Genomic DNA, 6,000 nt, shown 5'->3' on the forward strand with positions numbered 1-6,000 from the left:
TAGCGATAACACCGCCCATGGATGAACTCCAGAGATGGGATGGGATGTGAATGTGAAGAATGTATTTGGTTTGGGATGGGATGGGACAGGTTGCAATGTGCAGGCCTGATATGTTGCCTGAGAGATGCCAGTGCTGGCCTGTGCTTCTTGAGAGACCGTCTCCTCCTACTCCTGGTCATTAGCTCACAAGACCAAAGCATGGGCAACTTTGTTTCCTACAAGGGCCGGTGATTCAGCTAGGGTTATCAAGTTCCATGGAATTTTCTGTAGTCTAGAGATCAGTTCCACTGGAGAAAATGGCAGGTTTGGAGGGTGGACTGTATGACATCACATCCCTACTGAGCTCTCTCCTCTCCTCACCAGTGTTCCCTCTAAGCTGAGTTAGTGTGAGCTAGCTCACAGTTCTTTAGCCTCCAGCTCACGCATTTTTGTCTTCGCTCAGGAAGGATGGCTCCAGAGCAACTGATTTATGCAGTATCCAAATGCCTCGCTCACAACTTTAATGCCAGCGGCTTGCAAAGTAGAATTTTTGCTCACAAGACTCCACAACTTAGAGGGAACATTGCCTCAGACTCTGCCCTCCCCAGGCACACACCCCAGATGTCCAGGAATTTCCCAAGCCAGAGTTGCAAGCCCTATATTCAGCCCCTGAAATCCACAGGATGCCTGTTTGCGTGTCCCGACTTCTTGCATGTTCTTGGCGGCTCTGCAGTGTGTCAGATAGTTCTCTTCTTGGCATTTGCTTTGAGTGTCTTGGCTTTGGTTCATGTGCTTTGTTTTCTTAGCCTGCTCCTGTGTGGATTAAAATGCCATGCCCCCCCCTCCAGGAAGTCAGTGCTGAAACCTCGTGGCCCATCTCTTCCAAAGCCAACTTTTTAAAAACTAAGCATCTAGAGCTAAGGCAATGGGACTGCCCATTTCAAAATCATGGTGGGCTTGAGGTGTCATCTGGAATCATGACCCTTCTTGATGTCAGTGTGACCACATTTCTGCTGTGACATTATGAAATGTTCACTAACATTAAAAAATTAGGAGGGAGGGAGAAGGCTGAGGGCGACAGAAAGTTTACACACACAGTACAGTGGAAAGCAAAAAGACAGTTTGGCTTGATGTGAGGTGCAATGTGAATGCGGCACATCCAAGGAAGCTTTAAGCCCTGGAGGAGCAATATGCTGTTGAGAGGTAGGACGAGAGTAAAATTGAGGGCTAGGAAGCTCTGTGGGAAGAAGAAGCTCAGAAAAGGAAGCACCTGTCAGGTACTTCAAGGACTCAGTATCAATAGCAGGTTCTTAAGCAGATTCAACTTTATTGATTAGAGTAAGGTGAAGTCGACTTGGACACTTTGAGTCAGGAATGACGCATGCAAAATGCCAACAGCAGATATAGTGGGTTCATACATGACACCTAGAGGCCAATAAGCAATAAGCAATAAGTAATGGTTCAGGGGTGAGCGGGAGAGTTGTAGACATTCGCAGCCCAAGCGATGAGGGCTCAAGGCCAGCAGGCCAATAAGGAGCAAAACCAAAACACAGCTGCAGAGCAGAGCACATTCCAGCAGAAAGGAAAAAACGTCATGGCGGGACTACCTGACAGCACCAAGGGGGGAAAGGTGTTTAGGGGATGACCTTACCCAGGGCCCAGAGGAAAGAAGGGAGCATATGGGCTAAGAACACTGGAGTCCAGGTGACTGTGACCTTAACAGCCAAATGAATAGAGATAGGGGGCTGAAAGTATTGGGTTGCCAACTTCTTTTTCTTGGTGAGGCTCCTGCACCTCTTGGTAGTATCTCGAGAGAGAGAGAAGCATAACTGAGGAAGCCCTAGTTGTCTCATTTCCATTGGAGGAAAAGATACCCCTTGCCTAGCAGCTCTTCAGAACACAGGAGATATTCTAGACAAAGGAAATTGGCAGCAGCCTTGTGACTTTGGTGCATTGATAGAATGTGGTCTATTCTTTTGCTGAGGGTTTCTGTTTAATTGCCAGTTATGTGTTTTGGAATCCTGGACTCCCTAGCTGGGGAGTCTCCTCAGTGTACTGAGGAAGGCTGCAGTGAGTGGATAAAGGCCTGGTCCTTCTGGAGGATTTGGGAATCACTTAGATCAGTGGTGGCGAACCTATGGCATGGGTGCCAGAGGTGGCACTCAGAGCCCTCTCTGTGGGCACACGTGCCATCGCCCCAGCCAGGCCCAGACCATAATTAAAGTGTCGAATTCTCTGCCAAATAATTTTAAGTAAATAAAAGCATTTGGGATTACTTTCCTTACTTTGTTTGGATCATCTTAAGTTAATGTATGGGTTGTTTTTTCTAAAGTAAAACCTCAGTATTCAGGTTAAATTGCCGTGTTGGCACTTTGCGATAAATAAGTGGGTGTTGGGTTGCAGTTTGGGCACTCGGTCTCTAAAAGGTTCGCCATCACTGACCTAGATTAACCCCTAATCTCTCCAAGGTGAGCCAACAGCCTGTGTGTGTGATGCCGCCCTTACGCAGTATTTAATGCTTATGTGAAGCATGTGAACTCGGCTTCTTGGAAGCATCTTCATAGAGAGTGAAACATTAAAAAGCATTACAGCAAACTTAAAAATTGGTAGCCGGTGACTGCAATAGCCCACTTAGGAGGGCCCATTTAGTAGCAGCAGGTGCTGCAGACTGTACAAAAAATCAAAACAAAACTGCAAGCCCCAAGCCATTTCCAAACTGAATGGGGAGGTTGTTCCACAGCCGTGGAGCCTTTGCAGTAGAAGTCCTAACCAATGTCCTCTCCTTGTGTGGAGGAGGAGGGACCAGTGGACAAAGGCTGTGGTTGGTTTGTATGGGGAGAAGGGAGGTGCCTTTGGATCCTGGAGAGAGGTACTCACATCTGCTTGTTGAGCTAGGGTTGCCAACCCCTCCTTAAATTACAATTGATCTCCAGATGGCAGAGATCGTTTCCCCTACAGAAAATGTGCAGAGTGGACTTCATGGCGTTAATACTTCACTGAGGTCCCCACATCCCTCAACCCTGCCTTCCCCAGAGATTTCCAAACTTGGAATTGACAACTCTAGTCCATGTTTGGCCCGGAAGCCCCCTTGCAATTCTACCCAGTTTTGCAATTCCAGGCTCTGCTGAATGACCAGGGATGAAGGGATTAAAAGGGCATATGCTGGGGTCCTGTGACTGGAGCTCCAGGGGTACCATCTGGCCCTAAAGGTTGTAGGGGATAGAGGGATTGAGGTCACAGTGCTGGGGAAGGGGTCAGTTAACTCTTCCCCCATGAACCAGTTCCTTCGTTGATACTGCACCCCCTCCACTGCAAATCTGGTATGCGCTGGGGAAAAGGCAGCTACCCCATGTTGAAGCACTCTTTGACTTTTCCAGATCAGGTAAGCACAGCTGTGTTTAGTGTGTTTAGTGTTGATATCCCCCTGGAGTCCTACCTTCTTCCTTTCGGCCTTTTCAAAATGTAATGGTGCTGAGAAATTCAACGGGGCAGCTCTCTTTGGAGGTACAGAGAACAAGAAAGCAGCTCCCCCTACTGAATGCCTTATGTGTTGTGAAAGGCAGTCTTACAGGTGAGGGCTTCCTTGGACCCAGGTCTGTTACCCTTTGCAAGCTCAGCCCCCCCCCCCCCCCCCCCCCCCCCCCCCCCCCCCCCCAGAAATTCAAGTGGCGTGGTTCTTCCCAACATGGAGCTAAACATGAGGGAAATACAGTTTTGCCTGTTTGCTTTCTATGTAGCTGGTTCCTCTTAAAGGCTCAGAAGCCAGATATAAACAGGGACAACCTTGGGTTTTGATGGAGGATAAAGCACCAAGTCAGTCTCAAGACCTGCTCAGGCTGTCATTTGGAGAAACTCTGCTCTGTGTCCCATCACATCCTGACAGATGATGTCATGTGTCAGGGTCTATGGAATTCTTTCCCACACAAGACCGTCCTAATGCTGTCTTTGCCTTCATTTTTGCAAAATGACAGACCTCTTTGTTTAAAAGGGCTTTTAATTTGGTTTAGCCCATTATAATTCTTCTGCCTCTGTGTTCTTCTTGCTTGTTTTTTTAGCATTTGGCATTACTGAAATTTTAATATTTTGATAAATGGATGTTGTGCATTGTACAATTATATTTTATTAAGAAGAGCCTTCCTGAGTGAGATCAGTGGTCCATACAGTCCAATGTCCTGTTCCTCACAGTGACCAAACCACTGTCCAGGAAGTCCTACAGTCAGGGTATGGAGGCCAAAGTTTCTTCTTGTTTCTACCCCACCAGCAATTGGTATTCATAGGTACACTGAATGGAGTTTCTGTTTAGCCATTTCACTTAATTGACAGACTTCTCATCTCTGTGGACCCTATCCAGACTAGTGGCCATTATTACATCTTGGGGCAGTAAATTTTTCTTCACATAGTATACATTCTTCACATAGTGCATAAGTCTCTTCTGAAGCTACTGTCCATTAATGTTATTGTAAACTGCCCTGGGGATTGTTTTGGGCCTGAAGGCAGGATACCACTGCTTTAACACAAATGAGCAGAGCTCCTGTATTGGCGTTCATCCTATACCTCTGAGAATTTCCAAGTGGGATGGACTCTGGGGCTGGAAGGAGCTCAGCCCTGTGTGGACTTTGAGTCCTCTTTCCAACCCGTCTCCCATCCCAGATCTCTGTTTACATTGCAGTTCTGAGCTGTTGCGTGTGCTGCCAGCAATGTTTATAGACAGGGAAAACTCCCTGCTGCTTCCCTTCAGAAGGCCCACAAGGTTCCAGCGCCAAAGGGGTTTTGGAAGCATCAGTGCAGGGAACTCAGGTGTAATGCCTGCCCCAAATTTGGTCCTGGTCTGGCACTTCAGACATAACACTTCTTTATTTTCTGGGGGAAATAAAAAATCTTCCTGGGTTAAATTTACCTTTTCAACTTAAGTTCTGTCTTGTGTTTAGCACATTCTTCAGTTAACAAAAGGTGCCAACTTTTTTTTCTCCTGGCAAGGTTGTTGTATGTGTAACAGCTGAATGATTGGAAAGATTTCAGTGGGTGAGGTTTTGTCTCCATGATCAACAAAAGTGAGGGAAGGAAAGGGCAGGCACAAAGGGATTGTGGCTCTCTGAACTGAATCCTTTCCTCTCTCTCTCTCCAAAAAGTGCCATGACATGAGTAAGAAGGCTGTGGTCCGAGTAGTCCCCGTTCAAATATCCTCTTCGTCATGAACTCACAAGGTGTCCATGAACAAGCTTGTCGCTCAAGTGTCTGTCTGCAGTCCAAAGGACTGACCCACTTTACAGGGCTGTTAAGAACATTGCAAACAAGCTGGTGTATGTGCCATGGTTAGAACACTTGGAAATGCAATATAAATGTGGAGGATTCTGTTTTCATCACGGTGATGATGCTTTCCCCCCCTTCAGACCTTGAAGCCTGCAAAATGTCACAGATGGTTTATACCACAACCCTTAGTGTAAACCGTTCGTTGTTTGTTCCATGCAATACAAATGACTTTGGAAAGCTGTTTTGTATATTTGCCAAGAATTTGCATGGGGCTAATATGTCAGTCTGTCCCACACCGAAGGTATAGACTGGGGGGTGGGAGACAGCTGGTTGGTTGGGAGAAGGAGGAGGAGTAACTGTGGGGAGAGGAAGAGGCCCAGTGTGTAGGGAGCTGTTGTGGTGCAAGGCCTATGATGGTTTGATAAGTCAGTTACTTTTGTTGCTTTTAATAATGGCCAATTTGTGCCAGTTTTATGAGTCTCTCTCTCCAAGTTGCGACCTGAGAGGCTGACCCCTTTCCCCCAGCACTCCTGCTAAGGATGTTTTGAAAGCTCTTGTCATCGGCTCTCCCTTGCAATTAGGAGCAGTGTTTCCTCTAAGCTGAGTTAGTGTGAGCTAGCTCACAGTTTTTAGCCTCTGGCTCACACATTTTTGTCCTAGCTCAGGAAGGGTGGCTCCAGGGCAAACTAATTTATGCAGTAGCCAAATCGCTTGCTCACAACTTTAATGCCAGTAGCTCACAAAGTAGAATTTTTGCTTGGAGGGAGCATT

Source organism: Gekko japonicus, unplaced genomic scaffold, assembly GCF_001447785.1.
Source record: "Gekko japonicus isolate JY-2015 unplaced genomic scaffold, Gekko_japonicus_V1.1 scaffold127, whole genome shotgun sequence".
Taxonomy (NCBI): domain Eukaryota; kingdom Metazoa; phylum Chordata; class Lepidosauria; order Squamata; family Gekkonidae; genus Gekko; species Gekko japonicus.